We start from the raw sequence: 17,899 nt of genomic DNA on the forward strand, positions 1-17,899 counted from the left end.
TATAAACCAGCCAACACTAATGCGGAAGGTGGAAGAGACCTCATATTACAGGTTGAGAAAGCAGCTAGCTCAGGTGGTATTGTGGGTGATTTCAATTACCCTGACATAAATTGGAAAGATATGACTTGTAATACCTCTAAAGGCCATGTTCTGTTGGAAACATTAAATAATAGCTATTTATCATAGTTTATAGAGAACCCAACTAGAAATAACAACATCCTGGACCTTCTGATAAGTAACAATGGGGACATTTTCTCTAACATAACCATAAGGGAAACCTTAGGTAATAGTGATCATAATATGATTGCGTTTGATTTAAATCTTAGGAAGGACGAGTACATGGGTAAGACCAAGTCTCTAAACTTTTGAAAGGTGAACTTTGGCAAGTTTGGGGAAGCATTAAAAGATATAGACTGGAATGAACTATTTAAAGGTATGAATACCACAAAAAGATGGGGCATGTTTAAAAAAATACTTAATGATGGAACCAATACATTTATACCTAAGGTCAACAAACAAAAAAATGTCAGACGTAAGCCAATGTGGCTTAATAATAAAGTTAAATTTGAGATGACAAAAAAAAGGCATTTAAAAGGTATAAACAGAAAGGGACGCATGAATCTTTTGCAACATATAAGGAATGTAACAAGAAATGTAAAAATATTATCAAGGTAGCTAAATTAGAGACGGAAAGAAAAATAGCGGCAGATAGCAAATCAAATCACCAAAAATTCTATAGCTTGATAAATGCAAAGTGCCTGAGGAAGTAAAATATTGGCCCACTAAAAAAACAAGAGCGGTATCCCAATAATTGAAGACGAAGAAAAGGCAGAGATATTTAATGAATTCTTTGCATCAGTATTTACAAGGGAGGGTTCCTAAGATGTTTTTTACCAAGAGGGTAGCACACTGCTAAAAAGCTACCCAGGTTTATGTTTAAGTGAGGAAATAGTTAAAAACAGATTGCTAGATCTAAATGTAAACAAATCTCCCGGACCAGATGAAATTCATCCAAGGGTACTAAAAGAACTAAGCTCTGCCATTATACCTTATCTTCGAGGACTCAGTGAATTCAGGGATGGTACCGAGAGACTGGCGTATAGCAAATGTAGTACCTATACTGAAAAAGGGATATAAAACAAACCCTGCAAATTATAGACCGCTCAGCCGAACATCCATTGTAGGGAAAATACTGGAGAGGATAATTAGAGATGGTATTCAAGATTTCTTAGAACACGACAAGGTGATATGTAAAGCACAGCATGGGTTCGTCAAAAATAGATCTTGCCAGATAAACCTAATTCGTTTCTAAAAAGAGGTCAGTAGGAATGTGGATTTAGGGAAACCAGTGGAGGTAATCCTTCTTGATTTTGCAAAGGCATTTGACACGGTACCACATAGGAGACTGTTATGGAAAGTAGGTAAAATAGGGATGGGGAAAAAATTTGTACTTGGATAAATAATTGTTAATGGGAAATTTTCAAACTGGAGAAAGGTGGAAAGTGGTGTCCCACAGGGTTCAGTATTGGGTCCAACCTTGTTTAATATATTCATTAATGATATAGGTGATGGCCTGCAAAGTAATATTGCAATATTTGTAGATGACACAAAACTGAGAGGAAAAGGAAATTAACTCAGAAGGGGACGTGGAAGTACTGCAAAACAACTTGGTTAAACGTGCAATGTGGGCAGCAAGGTGGAAGATGCAATTTAATGTAGATAAATGCAAAGTAATTCATTTTGGAAGCAAAAATGCTCACGCTAGTTATAAACTAAATGAGGTTAGTATTGGGAGCTCTGCAGTGGAAAGGGATTTAGGCATTTTCATAAATAATAGAATGGGTAATAGTGCACACTGCTCAAGTGAGGCAGCGAAGGCAAAGAGGACCTTGGCATGCATTAAAAGGGAAAGGAAGCCACTAGATTAGTGGAATAATGGGCGCTAGTTGGTAACAGTTATACAAACAATATTTGACCTATAATCGTTTGAAATTTAATTGCTTAGTATTATAGCTTGCAGTTCTCCCTTGTGTACCAGTGTGGATACACCCAGTCTGTTTATCACCTGACTTTTTAGGGTACAGGTTCTAGACAGATATATAAAGATAATTTAGAAAACGAGAAATGGAGTATCTGCGCTGTTTTTTAGTTTATTTAATAATTTGCACCATGGATGAAATCACTTTACATACACAATTTTTATCTGTTTATGAATATTTATTTTCATTTTATTTGTATAAAAAGGAATTCTAAAACAGTACAATTTTTAAATAGGCGGCCACCTACAAATATAGAAAGAAGTATTATAGCGATTGCATAAATATTATTTATCATGAAAAAGCCCTCTGATAGGGCGAAACGCGTTAGAGGTTCACCCAGCTTACAGCCTTCAATTGAGAAGAAATTTATCCGCTTGGTTTCCGATTAATCTCCCACATTTATTACTACCAGCACAAGTTCATTGGGAGAAAAAACAGACCAAGCCTTACGTCATCACGCCAGCCAAGCTGCTAGGAGAACTCCGGTGAGAAAATAGGTGACACAGCGGCGCAGGTGAGAGCAGCGCCAGCTGTTGGATTCCAACTACGGGTGAGTGAGACGCCAGCCAACAACATCTACGCGGCGTCCTCCCCGATCACCCCGCTCACCGGAGGGACACTCCACAACTAGCGCATACACCAAAGCGCAGTGTGTGCAGCCGGACGTCCCGCTGTTGGGACAATTATCTACACAGCCCGTGCAGACATCTGAGCGCGGTATATGCAGCAAGACATCCCGCTGCTGGGACAAGTATCCACGCACAATCTGTGCAGGTGAGAGACGCACCGCTGTGCAAATTTACTTTATTTCAAAAGGCGTATATTGCCAAGTCATCTACAGTTACAAGTGTGTGCGTACAGAATATCTTGCGTATAAAATCATCCTTAATTGGAAAAGACTGTCTCTTTAACCAAAGACTTGAAAGGTTTTATATGGAAAGTGACCCGCTCAGTTCAGTCTTTCTTCAAAAGTTATAATATCTGTCCAGAATTCTAGATACCTGGACTAGCTATACAGCTTTCGCCATCCTGGGGCTATAAGTCACAAAGTTTACTGCTTTTTATATATAATTTGATTTTATTATATTTTTTGAAAATTTAAATTTATTTTTATTATATATATATTTTTCTCTATTTAAATGTGATATTCTATATGTGAAATCAATCTTTTATACAATTGTTCACGTGTATATATCGATTGCATGATAAATAATATTTATGCAATCGCTATAATACTTCTTTCTATATTTGTAGGTGGCCGCCTATTTAAAAATTGTACTGTTTTAGAATTCCTTTTTATACAAATAAAATGAAAATAAATATTCATAAACAGATAAAAATTGTGTATGTAAAGTGATTTCATCCATGGTGCAAATTATTAAATAAACTAAAAAACAGCGCAGATACTCCATTTCTCGTTTTCATGCATTAAAAGGGGAATGGAATCAAGAGACGCCCGTGTGGTAGTACCACTTTACAAATCATTGGTAAGGCCTCATTTAGAGTACTGTTTCCAGTTCTGGGCACCTCACCTTAAAAAAGATATAAATTAACTTGAATTGGTTCAGAGAAGGGCAACTAAATTAATAAGGGGTCTAGAGGCGATAGAATATAAAGATAGGCTAACCAGGCTGAATACACTTGAGAAATGAAGACTGAGAGGTGATATGATTAGTATGTTCAAATACAGAATGGAAAATCATAAGGAGCTTGGAGATAACTTATTCAGTAACAGGGCTGTACTTAGGACGCGTGGGCATGCACTAAGAGTTAAAGAGACAAAATTCCATACAGAATTAAGAAGAGGATTCTTCCCCATGAGAGCGGTTAAGTTCTGGAACGCTTTGCCAGAAAATGTGGTAACCGCAAACACAGTAAAGGAGTTTAAAAAAAAACTGGATGCATTTATGGACACAAAGGGAATATTATAGTTATTTGCTAGTCTGATAGATAATTAGACAGGTTTAACTCGATGGACTAACATCTTTTTTCAACCTAAATTACTACATGTATGTTATTATGTATATTGTCAGAAAACAGCCAGGGATTTGACTATCGACGGCCATTGCCAACCTGACACTCTCCATGCGGGAGAAAATGCTCTGTTCCTGGACTTCCTTGGTAATGTATGATTGCCATCACCTGTGGGGAGCTAGGTAATTGATAAAAAAGGTGTTTCACCACAGGTGATGGCAATCATACATTACCATGGAAGTCCATGCAGAGGATTCTAGACATTGAACCGGGAGGTAACGCCATCTTCAGATAGTAGACTATGATTTAGAGTAGTCAGATCTTGTTTAGCCTTGTAAATGACTGCCGCTTTATAAAATACCGGCAGACTCACAGAAAATTCCGAATACTCTGCTCAATGCAGGCTATTACATATAGCCCCGCATCTGTACCATGAATATATAAAGTAATACTTGCCTACATTTGAAAACTAATTTCAGGGAGATTTTAGATGGTAGTAGAATGTTACACAGCATCCCATTGAGGAGTGTGTAATGCTCCACCCAAAGGGTGTGTCTAGTTCCATATATGGAGTGATTGTGAAAAGAGATTGTGTACATGGCACCTAGAAGCGTGGGTGTGTACTGTTACATCTGAGAGGAATCTTTTAAAATGACTTAGATCCAAATGTAGATGAGCCCCAAAGCAGTTAGTAAGAGCTACTATACTTGGTAAAGAATGTGTCATGGATTGTTCACCTATTGGATTTTACACGTGGTTCCATATAAATGGCCAAAAGAAATGCATGTAGCCATAGGGATCATTGTGTTTTATCAGTAATACTGGGAAATGGTGCTGATGATTCAATATAAATGTCTCTCTCATTCCTTTTTTCCCTAAAATGTAACAGTTACATAATGTGGGGCTAGGTGCAATGAGGGAGATTGCTGGACTAATGAGGGAGAGAGGGAGATTGCTGCTATTTCAGGGAGTCTCCTGCAGAATGCAGGAGGGTAGGCAACTATGTATAAAGTAAGCACATGGTGCGTGCTTGCACCTGTTAACATGTGTTTGCAATGAACAGATAAATATTGTAAAGCAAGTCACAGCATTTCAATTGAAAGCATAGTTTTGACTTGGACAACTAGATTGTAATATTGCACCATAGGCAAAGTTCAGTGAAGTAGTGAAGTTGTGCTAACACAACTGTACATCCCTGGATGTGAGCATAAATGAGCCTGTATGGAGGTGTAACTTTTACACCTAGTAAATAGAACTGATGCAAGTGCTTACTGAAGATGATGATGACTAAAGTAGTCAGACTACTAATAATCCAAGTGTATGCATACTGGGCAATTGTTACAGTCATAAGGGGACGCAAGTGTAAGTACTACAGTAATTGCATACAGACTTGACTTTTACAAACCTATACAGTTGTGCTCATAAGTTTACATACACTAGCAGAATTTGTGATTTTCTGGCCATTTGTCATAGAATATGAATAACTCACAAACTTTTCTTTCACTCATGGTTAGTGGTTGGGTGAAGCCATTTATTGTAAAACAACTGTGTTTACTTTTTTACATAATAACGACAATATAAACTACCCAAATGACCCTGATCAAAAGTTTACATACCCTGGAAATTTTGGCCTCATAACATGCACACAAGTTGACACAAACAGGTTTGAATGGCTACTAAAGGTAACATACTCACCTGAGATCTGTTTGCTTGTAATCAGTGTGTGTGTATAAAAGGTCAGGGATTTTCTGGTCACCTGAAAGACCCTTGCATCTTTCATCCAGTGCTGCACGGACGTGTCTGGATTCTGAGTCATGGGGAAAGCAAAAGAATTGTCAAAGGATATGCAAGAAAAGGTCATTGAACTGTATAAAACAGGAAAGGGATATAAAAAGATATCCAAGCAATTGAAAATGCCAATCAGCAGTGTTCAAACTCTAATTAAGATGTGGAAAATGAGAAATTCTCTGGAAACCAAATCACGGTCAGGTAGAAAAACAAAAATTTCAGCCACAACTGCCAGGAAAATTGTTCAGGATACAAAGAAAAATCCACAAATAACTTCAGCTGAAATACAGAACTCTCTGAAAAAAAGTGGTGTGGTTGTTTCAAGATGCACAATAAGGAGGCATTTGAAAAAAAAATGGGCTGCATGGTCGAGTCGCCAGAAAAAAAGCCATTTCTACGCAAATGCCACAAAGCATCCCGCTTACAATACTCCAAACATTACAGAGACAAGCCTCAAAACTTCTGGAACCTTTGTAGTTGGAGTGAGGAGACCAAAGTTGAACTTTTTGGCCACAATCATAAATGTTACATTTGGAGAGGAGCCAACAAGGCCTATGATGAAAGGTACACCCATTCCTACTGTGAAACACGGAGCGCTGATGTTTTGGGGATGTGTGAGCTACAAAGGCACTGTAGACTTGGTCAAAATTGATGGCAAGATGAATGCAGCATGTTATCAAAATTTGCACTCGTCAGCCCGGAAGCTGTGCATGGGACGTACTTGGACGTTCCAACATGACAATGATCCAAAACACGAGGCCAAGTCGACCATCATTGGCAGAATTAAGTGAAGGTTCTGGAGTGGCCATCTCAGTCTCCTGACCTCAATATCATTGAGCCACTCTGGGGAGATCACAAACGTATTTAGAATGAGAAGAAGAATGTTTTGTCACTTGGTGGTGCACCACCAAGTGACAAAACATTCTTCTTCTCATTCTAAATACTATTCACCTTTGTCCGTGGTAGCACACCCCTGTAGACAGTAATAATATTTATATACCTATCTGGCAGGGGGTTACTCTGCATTTAACCAATAAGACTCTCCTAGTCTTGTGTGATAGACCCCCAACAACAAACCAGAGATCTCAAACATGCAGTTCATGCAAGAATTTACAGGAACTGGAGGCTTTTTACCAAGAAGAATGGGGAGCTTTGCCATCTGAGAAAATAAAGAGCCTCATCCACAACTACCAAAAAAGACTTCAAGCTGTCATTAATGTTAAAGGGGCCAATACACGGTTTTAAGAACTGGGGTATGAAAACTTTTGATCTGGGTCATTTTGGTAGTTTCTGTTGTCATTATGTTTAAAAAAAAATATTAAACACAGTTGTTTGACAATAAATGCCTTCACCCAACCACTAACCATGAGTGAAAGAAAAGTTTGTGAGTTATCATTCATATTATCTGACAAATGGCCAGAAAATCACAAATTCTGCTAAGGTATGTAAACTTATGAGCACAACTGTACTATAAGACCCTGGTGGAGGTCCTATATGCTCCTTCAGCCTATATTGCTAATATTAAGGCTTCCTGTGAAACTATGACAGTATCACTCATTCAGGATCTGTTTAACACTGCTGCAATGTATCTGATATCAATGTTGTTTCTTTTCCTTGACTGAACTCCGCAAGTGGAGACAGGTGCAGAACATTAATCTGTATTTTCTACTAACATGCTGCTTCCTGTTCTGCAAAGTACTCAGGCTTCTGGATTGCAGTGGTAGAGACTCTAGGAAACAGATTTGCCATCGGAGTCAATGCATAATTATCCTGTCTATTGCAGTATTCTAAGCTCTACTGCTAAAAAAAATAGCTTTCTCCTATCTAACGGAGAACCAAAAAATCAGGGATGTGCAGTCAGGAGAGGCAGTGCCTCCCCTGTCATTAATGATTAACATAATAGAATAATACAAAGAAAATACTTATGGCACATATTATGTGTCATAAGTATATGCTTTATATTATTCTAATTAGTTTTATCCCATTTATTTTTTGTTTTATTTTAATTGGTTTCCGGGGTTCCAAGAACAGTGCCTCCTGCTATCAATATTAAAGTGCCAGAAACAGGGGGCAGACAGTGGGTGGGGCCAAGCAGCAGGCTGTAAAAGCCCATTCAAAGAGGTTCTATAAGCAGTACATATAGAAGTGCCTCAGTGACAGGGATGTGCTTTCTGCTTAGATGAAATCATGCTCTGTCACTGAGGAAGATAAGATTGGGCACAGAAGAGAATGTGCCAGCGCTGGCTAGACCAATAATTGGATTAGACTGTTCTCAAAAAAGTATAACAATTTTAATAAAACACAAGTTAAAACACAATATATAAAAAATCTCAGGTGAAAAGTTAATCATTAGACTTAAAAGTCCAAGATGTATCGCCGGGATACTTATAACTTGGTGAATAAGGTTTTTATATTACTATCCTGATTGGTCTGGTTGATGTTTGAATGTGTCCAGATAAGTGACGTAATGGTCCTGGGGTGCCCTATATTTTCAAGGGCTCACGATTCCCACTTGGTGTAGTCCTCCTCTTATTTTGCTGGATGAAATTAGGGATCATGCAGTTATCCCAGAAATGAACTGGTCCAGATGATATTGAGGGATGTCTGTGGGTGGGTTGGACAGGTCACTGTATCATCAGAGATGGTGTCAGCAAAACCAATTTAATGGTGCCTAGATTGGGCACAGTGTTGGAACAATGGGAAGACCCCATGGTGGCTTGGTGTATCCAGCGCGGACAGGGTCTGCGGGGGAGCTGGGTCTGGGTTGCTTCTGCGCTAATAGGCAGGAGCTGCTCTGCCAGTCTCTGCTGATTATGCAGGTGGCAGTTCCCGCACTTGCCTAGCAACACGGAACCAGCGCTCCCCACAGAGCCCATCGGCACTGGCTCCACCAACCCAGTGCCTCACTAACCACAAACCTCACTGCATGGCATGGAAAGAAATGTCTATAATATCCAACTGAGGATGGACTACTGTACTATGAAGGTTATGATGTAAATGGCCTACGAGATGCAGGTGTCAGTGAGTCCTGGCTAGTCTGCCCTATGTTTAAAGGGGCAAATGATTAAAAAGATAAAACAACTTGGTTTTGCCTTATAAATGATTTCCCCTTTAACACATTGAACAGACTCACTAAGAACTCATATAAATTCAAGTGGCCAGCTGATGGTAGTGAACAATCAATACAGGAGGAGTTAATTGGTCTATTCAGGAGTGAATGGGGGAAATTTAGATAGTCGTTCTATTTCACATGGGAGGTTGCTATGGGCAAAAAATCAGATACTATTATCTTTTAGAAGTAGATTCTGATTGGTTGCCCATAGCAACATCCCATTTGAAATAGACCTCCCATCTTAGTAAATTTCCGCCAATAATGTCAATTTGACATAGTTACATATAGTTGCATAGTTGATGAGGCTGAAAAGAGAGACACCAGTCCATCAAGTTCAACCTATATTGGATCTTCATGTGGTCCCTAACTTATATTTTTAAATGACCCAGATGAATCAATCTGTTTCAATCCAAAAATCCCTCTGGACCATAGGCGTATCTAGAATTATGGTAATGTGTGGTCCCAGATCTAGACATAATAGTAGGGGGACCTTTGCGTGGCATAGCCGCTCAGCAAAAAGGGGACGTGGCCTCATGGAAAGGAGGCATGGCATCACAAAAGGGGCGTGGTATTACACTTTAGACAATACACAGTAATGCCCATTACACATTTTAGCAAACTCTGTAATACCCATTACATATAAGGCCACACACCATAATGCCCAATACACATTGTGCCACACATCATGATGCCCATTACATACTGTATAACAAACCGTAATGCCCATTACATATTTGCCACATAAGTGCTGCTTACCTACGTGCTCATTGCTAGGGGGTTCTTGCTTGATGGCACCATAGTACCCATTACACATGATGCCGCACACCATAGTACCCATTACACATGATGCAGCACACCATAGTACCCATTACACACGATGCCGCACACCATAGTACCCATTACACATGATGCCACACACCATAGTACCCATTACACATAATGCCGTGCACCATAGTACCCATTACACATGATGCTGCACACATAATGTCCCTTACACATGATGCTGCACACATAATGCCCCTTACACATGATGCTGCACACATAATGCCCCTTACACATGATGCTGCACACATAATGCCCCTTACACATGATGCTGCACACATAATGCCCCTTACACATTAAGCCACACATTATGCGTAATGCCCCCACATACCGCCACTTGTAGCGTCCCTTAAGCAATGCCCCCAAAAGTGCCACTTTAAATTTTTATATGAGCCTTTGCTGCTGCTGCAGGGAGAGATAGAGAGCGGTGCAGCTGCTTCTATGGGGAAAAAAGCAGAGCGCAGCGCAAAGCACGCTACCACTCCCCTCCTGGTGTCCCCTCTAGCCGAGTGGACATTTGAAATATTGTGCGCGCTGTTGTAGTGCGTGACGTTGGGGGAGAACCCCGGGCGCCGGCACCACATGATTAAAGGGGGGGACGATGGGCTGAGGTGAAAGCGGGGAGAAGAATTGGAGCAGAAGCTGCAGGGGTGACAGTCATTGACAGCTGGGCAGAGAGCAGGGGGCTGCCCGGCTGTATTCAGAGCAGTGCAGGTCACGGCTGTTTGAAATAATACCCCTTTCACAACAGAAAATGCAGGGATTTACCAGGGAATATGGTCCCAGGATAATGCAGGGACATTCCCAGGCTGACCCCTTATACACCAGCCTAGTGCATTTTCTGGTGTGAGGGTTGAGAGACAACCACTCCCCTCTCCCTACCCCCCTTTAACCAACCAGCTATATCTTCGGAACCAACTGACCCATTTACATGAGACCAGTATCATATTGAAGAACTTTTTGAGTTGGCTTCGAATGATTTTGGTCCCGTGAAACTGGGCTGTTTGGTTCCAGAGAAATCTGCCCTCAAAGAACATGAACAGTCATGAAATGACATTTAAGAAATGGAAAAAAACAGTTTAACCTCAATATCCCTGGAACCAATTAACCCATATGGATCCAGCCTGGTATCAGATTGAAGGCCCAGCGATTTGGGTTCGACTGAGATCAACCTCGAGCTTCAGTGATGCCGAAGGGGGAACTGGCAGCCATTGAACTGGAAGGGGGTTGGAATTAGCGGGTCCCATGTTATCCTATAGGGAAAACGTTCCAGCTTTGCCTGGCAGTATCTCCGGTTCCCAGGGGGCTAGAGACACGGAGCTGGGCTCGTTGGAAAGCCCCATCCCTCAGCCACAAAATGGGCTAATAGGTGCACCCCCGGACCACCCCCTAGATTCGCCTATGCTCATGACCCAAGATGGCAGTCCTTTTTCTCTCTGGGTCCACTACTATACATTTGAATTAACGGTTGTAACCATGGATACCCTTTCCTACTAAAAAATTGTTTAATCCTTTCTTAAAAATATAAATTGAGTCCGCCATCACAACCTTCCCTGGCAGTGCATTCCATATGTTAACTACCCTTCCTTTGCTGGTTGTGAAACGTCCTCTCCTCTATCCTTAGGGAGTGATAATCTGCCCATGTACAGTTCTTGTGGGAAAAAGTTTAGTTACCCTTTACCAATGTTGTTGCCCTTCTCTGAATCCTTTCTAGTCCCACAATGTCTTTTTTTATGGATTGGTGCCCAGCACTATGATTTATTCAAGATAAGACAGAACCCACAATTGAAATACTGTCAAAATGACACTGTCTACCCTTGCATCTATGCCCCTTTTTATGCATGCTAATACTTTATTTGCTCTTGCAGCTTTTGAGCACTATCACTCAATCTACTGTCAATGAGCACCCTGAAATCCTTCTCCCCTATATTAACCCCATATCATTTATAGATAGCATGCCTGTTTTGGTCCCTAAATGCATAACCTTACATTTATCTACAGTATGTTAAACCTCATCTTCCATTTAGCTGCCCAGCCCTCCAGTTTATTCAAGTCTCTCATACCCTCCAACCGATTTAGCCGGTACAGTACAGTCTGTGCCGGCTAAATTTAACTGTACCAATTGTACCGATTTTTTTAAAATCCCTCGCTGAAGGACTCTGGGAGATGTAGTTCACTGCTCCCCAGGGAGTGTGGGGGAGCGGCTGGCCAGGACTACATCTCCCAGGGTGCACAGCGGTGGGGCACGGGCAGGCCCGCCTCCCCCTGCTTAAGGAGAGAACCAGGTTGATGGACACCCGGGCGTGCACCTTCCCCATGTCCGGGAGAGGCTGCCGCACTCACCCCGGGATTTCACCTCCACACAGTGGCCAGAAACTGTCTCCAGGACCCGGGCGCCACCATGACACCTGAAAACCCCACTGTGAGGGGCGGCATGTGCGAGCTGCTCCACCCTCCAAGCGCCCTCTCCCCTCTTGCAGCCGGGACCTACATGCCCTCTTCGGGCTGGACGGTTGGATTGGAGCCCTGACCCCACGCACCGGCTCAACATGACCTGGGAGCCGAGTCAAGGAAATTCAGGTGAGCGGGGACCAGCGGGTAGGAGGACACAAAAGCCGGGGCTCATGGACCACACCCCCTTTACAAATGGCCACACCCCCTGGTCTGTACCGATTTTGTATTTGGAATTATTGGAGAGTATGATGGAGAGGTAAGGACTGGAGGGGGGAGGTTCAACATTAAACAGTAAACCGCCTCCCTTAGAAGAAAAGTGTAGATCCGCCCCTGTACCTTACTGACACATTGGGCCAGATGTATTAAGCCTAAACAAGAGATAAACTGGATATAAAGTGGAGATAAAGTGAAAAGAGATAAAGCACCAGCCAATCAACTCCCAACTGTCATTTTCAAACATGGAAGCAGATGTATTAAGCCTGGAAACAAGATAAAGTAGTGATAAAGTGAAAGTAAAGTGGAAGGAGATAAATCGCCAGCCAATCAACTGTGTTTGAAAATGACAGCTGGGAGTTGATTGGCTGGTGCGTTATTTCCTTCCACTTTATCTCCACTTTATCACTTCACCAGGCTTAATACATCTGCCCCACAGTTCATTAGCTGGTGCTTTATCTCCTTGTAATTTATCTCCACTTTATGTCCAGTTTATCTCTTATCCAGGCTTAATATATCTGCCCATTGTTTGCAGTGCGAGAGAAAATGTGATGTGCTGTGTAATATTACACTCATACAATCAGCCATAGAGATTATATAGCATGGGAAGAGTTACATAAGGATCACATTACATGTACATATAGTGACCTGTATGCAGGTGCCCACAATAACATGGTGGCCAGTGGGGACTGAGTGAAAGTATTGCAGCCATAACAGCAGGGGACTGGCTAGGTTCCACAAACACTGACATTACCCGGCCTGTATAACACCCACAGACTGTTAGGACCAGGTTTACAATAGCAGCTCTGCAGTCACACACGCACTCAGTGTCATGGGCCCATGCCAGGGAAGGAGAGGGTCAGTGACTGTGACATATGGCTGTCCAAGGAAGAGGACAAAGGGCTGGTCACTCTGTGGTGACCTCAGCAGTGGTCCAGGTGTGCCCCCGACCACCCTCCATGTGCACAGCCAGAGATTACCCGCCCTGCATCGTGCCCATGGACTGTTAGAGCCAGGATTAAAACAGCAGCTCCGCCTTCCCAGATTTAAAAAAGTCCAGAATAATAATGAAACGCTCATGTTGACAATTTCATTTGTTGATCATTGTCGACCTAGACATTGTCTGTGAGCTTTCAGGAAACCGGCACTGTCATTGTATTTTTGGTGGATCTGGCATTGTCATTTTGGTTGATTTAGTTTAGTGTCATCTGCAAAAATGGACAATTTGCTCACTAACTTGCCCATTTATCATTGATTTCATTTACAATGCGATCTGGGCGGAATATTACCGGCCAGGATCGCATTGTAAAATGTGATCCTAATGGCGGGATGTATCATCCCCTGCTTGAAGGAACAGGGCACTGAAAGGAGTCCATCCCTGTGATGTGCTGAGCTGGGTACTGGGGGTCTGCACATGCACGGATAGCGCTGCCCCATGGCGGGTGCTTTTTTCCCAAATCGGGTCAGTGTGATGTCCCCTCAGGTCTGAAGTCCCATGCTGGCTTACACGGAAAGGATGAGGCAATCCAGAGAGAAGTATTGTTATGAGGTATTGGTATGATGGCATGTATGGTGGAGGACAGCCTGTTACACTTTTACTGTATATTGAAAATGACAAGATATTCTGTATTGTAACTAGAATCTGAATGATATACCTCTAATGCTTTCTTTAGACATACTTGATAAATTACAGGCAGAAGTTGATTAAATAGCTAATGGGATAATTGTTCTTTGAAATCAAAGGTTTTATACAGAACCTCTCCCCCTTTGACATCCAAACTCCTTTTGTTCCCTGCACCTTGCTCATGTGCCCTCTTGTCTTTATTCTATGCTCCTCCCTGTAATCAGATGAGATTTAGGCTTATCTCCCTCCTCCTGTTATACTATCTTCTTGTTCCCTGCCATGCAGAGAGAAGAGGGTGGGAGAGGAGGCACATTGGCCACCTGTGGAAGCTCAGCCTGAGACTCACTCCCCCCTGTATTCCTCTATCAGAACACCCTCAGGAACACTGCTCCAGCTGTCACACAGAATATCACTGTATCAGAGGGACATCTCCCTTGCTGGCTCTGTTGTATCATCACTAAAACTTCAAGGTAAGGACAACTATCATTGTAAGCAAGCAGAGGTTAATCAGTCTCAGATGTACACTGTACAAACTGATCAACCCTTTGGTGCTGACAAATCACTGTTTGACATTAACTGTGCTGCGTTCTGTGTCTTCTCTCAAGAATTGAACAGATGGATGTTCTTTTATTTCCATCTGTTTTACTGATCTTTTTTTTATGTTGCAGCTACAGTCTCTGCATATTCTACTGTATAATATATTTATTGGTATACAGCTAGGTCCATATATATGTAAGAAGTGGCACAGCTGGAGTCCTAATTATCTAATATGCACACATTGTATACACACTGAGTTCTTGTCACACACTATTTGCAACAAAGAGTACACTATTATATAAACAAAGTCAAAGGGGTAAAATTACTGACTGGGAGTTCTATTGAAGATGGGATGTTGGCCATAGCAACCAATCAGATCCATTATCTCCTAGAACGTGCTAAATTAATTAGAAGTAGAATCTGATTGGTTGCTATGGGCAACATTCCATCTTCAATAGAACTCCCATCTTAGTAAATTTACCCCAAAGTATTTTGCATATGGATGGGCAGGCAGCCATTCGCTACCTGGGTCTCTTTTGATGGACTGTGCCATGACTAAGGGCCCTGTGGGGGTCCGAAACGTTGGAGGAACTATGCAGTCTTTTTAAAGAATAAAAAGTATCTTTAATTAACTAAAAAGTCTGGTGAGTGCCTTGTCCTTGGACTTGTATACTAGCCGTTTGGAAGCACCCCAGCAGTGGATACAAAGGAATACTGAGAGTGCATTGGAAAGAGACATTTATACTGCTTTCACATTGCAGAAATGGGTAATGACACGGTATTCTTAAATGGGAATTTAAAACGGGTCTGAGCCTTGAGACCTTTCACATTGCAGGTGAAAACCGTTTTAAAAATCATTTAATACCATTCAAACATTCAACCCGTTTAACCCCCAAGGGACACGTTTCAAGCCATTGAAATAGAGCTGTTCAAACTGCCAAAAAAATGGCTTTGAACCGTGTAGGACTCTCCTTTTTAACCGTGTCGAAATACCGGTTAACTTTAACCGGTAAATCAACTCTGGCACTTTCACATTGCAGCCTTAAACGTTTTAAAATGGAAAAAAAACGGCAATATACCGTTTTAAAAGTGCGATGTGAAAGGGGTATTATATATATGTATATATATATATACACACACACACATATCTCAAATAAATGTTATTGTTTATTATGTTTGAGTTATGTGAGACTGATGTTGTCACTGTGTTTTACTTTACCTTGCGTGTTATTAGATTTGCATGTTAGGGTTATGTAAATGTACTCATGAACCCAGTGTCCTATGGATGCTTGTGGAAAGCTGCATTTAAAACAAAACTGATTTAAATCTAATAGTTTTTCCATCTTGTGTACTTTATTACTATGTTCTGAAATGCAAACTATTTAACTAATACATTAGATCAGTTTTACGCTTTTTGAAAAATATATATACAGTATATATAAACCTTGCAATAGCGGATGTGTGACCCTTGCATGTTATTGTTGACATATGTAATCTTAACACTCTATGAAGAAATGAAGACACGGAGACATGGTTTGGCAGAAATTTGTTAGCTGAAATTTATTGAAGAAATAATTTTTTAAACTAAATTTTATTCTTTTAAAGATTTTTGTTTTGTTTTTTATTTTAATTTTTATAATTTTTATTTTTAAGTTTTTTATTTTATTTTGATTTTATTTTAAATGGTGGCCAAGAAAGAACGGCTATTATTAATCTCCACCCCCAAACCAAACATACGTAATTTGGCCTAACAAAGGAAAACGGTCTCCACTCAACCCACACATTGGCCGCCCACCCAGCCGGGTGGGCTTGCTATCCCCGGTCGGGTAATCTAGCAAAGGCCTAAGCCAATGAGGGGCAAGCGCACCACAAGATACCAAATACGTCATAAACTTCAAACAACAAACGCCTAACAACTCCTAACTTGCCGTTCTTTCCCGCCTAACAGCTAATGCGATTAAAATACCCCATTATCCTCAAACCCCAGAACTAAAAGGGACGGGAGGGTGGGGAATTTTCCAGGAGAAGAGGGAGACTCCTCCCCACTCCTGCTGTATTAACCTAAAAGCTAACAAACTCAGAGCCCTAGCCATTGGCTGACCATGTCACATGCTACGTCCTGGTCCCACCCAGCTATTCAGTTTAAGTCACTCCATGTCTATCCTAGCCACTGCGTTGTTTTAAACCTTGCAATAGCGGATGTGTGACACTTGCATGTTATTGTTGACATATGTAATCTTAACACTCTATGAAGAAATGAAGACACGGAGACATGGTTTGGCAGAAATTTGTTAGCTGAAATTTATTGAAGAAATAATTTTTTAAACTAAATTTTATTCTTTTAAAGATTTTTGTTTTGTTTTTTATTTTAATTTTTATAATTTTTATTTTTAAGTTTTTTATTTTATTTTGATTTTATTTTAAATGGTGGCCAAGAAAGAACGGCTATTATTAATCTCCACCCCCAAACCAAACATACGTAATTTGGCCTAACAAAGGAAAACGGTCTCCACTCAACCCACACATTGGCCGCCCACCCAGCCGGGTGGGCTTGCTATCCCCGGTCGGGTAATCTAGCAAAGGCCTAAGCCAATGAGGGGCAAGCGCACCACAAGATACCAAATACGTCATAAACTTCAAACAACAAACGCCTAACAACTCCTAACTTGCCGTTCTTTCCCGCCAAAGCGGGGGCACCGCTCCCGGTGATCCCGCCCCGCCACCAAACTAAACAATTGAATCTAAAACCGTCAAAATATCCTCGATGAACATAACCAGACCCTCCTTAACTAAGTGAACTCCATCGGGTCTGTAGAGCTGGTGATACCTAAACCTAATACGTTCGTGCGGGACAATGGCGCCCCCTACCCCCAGCACCCACTTTGCTACAGCGGAGTTCAATTTCTTTCTGGATTCGTCTATGGCCTTACAATCCCTGGCACCCGTCCAACACAACCTAGGGATAACAAATGACCAGATTATAAAGCAAGAGGGCCATGCCTCCTTTATAGCAGCCAGGTCATACAAAATCAACGCTCTCAGCTCCAACTGGGACATTTTCCCAAGATCGTTTCCACCCAAATGGATCACCAATATTTCGGGCAATCCAAACCATCTCACCTGCATCAGGAGGAAGGCCCTTAGCTTGCGCCAGGACATTCCTCTTTCTCCCAACCACCTTATCATGTTGGAGCACATAAAGATGGGCCCACTGCCCGTTGACACCAGTCTGGCCGCCCAGAACACGAAGGAGTGGCCCACTATCCATATTTTGAATTTGTCGTTGCCCAAACCTATGGGGAAAATTATTTAAAGGGGTGATTAGATAATGCTCTA

The 17,899-nt window shown here is 41.4% G+C and overlaps 1 protein-coding gene across 1 annotated transcript in view; it reads left to right on the top strand.

Moving 5' to 3' along the window:
• Positions 1-14,319: 14,319 nt before the first annotated feature.
• GPRIN2 (G protein regulated inducer of neurite outgrowth 2) overlaps positions 14,320-17,899 on the top strand; it is a 67,097-nt gene continuing 63,517 nt past the window's right edge. The window contains exon 1 of the mRNA XM_083146362.1: positions 14,320-14,496. The gene's annotated coding sequence lies outside the window, so the exon portion shown is untranslated. The remainder of the gene's footprint in view (positions 14,497-17,899) is intronic.

The sequence above is a fragment of the Crinia signifera genome, chromosome 6, assembly GCF_055691185.1.
Source record: "Crinia signifera chromosome 6, ASM5569118v1, whole genome shotgun sequence".
NCBI classification, from domain to species: domain Eukaryota; kingdom Metazoa; phylum Chordata; class Amphibia; order Anura; family Myobatrachidae; genus Crinia; species Crinia signifera.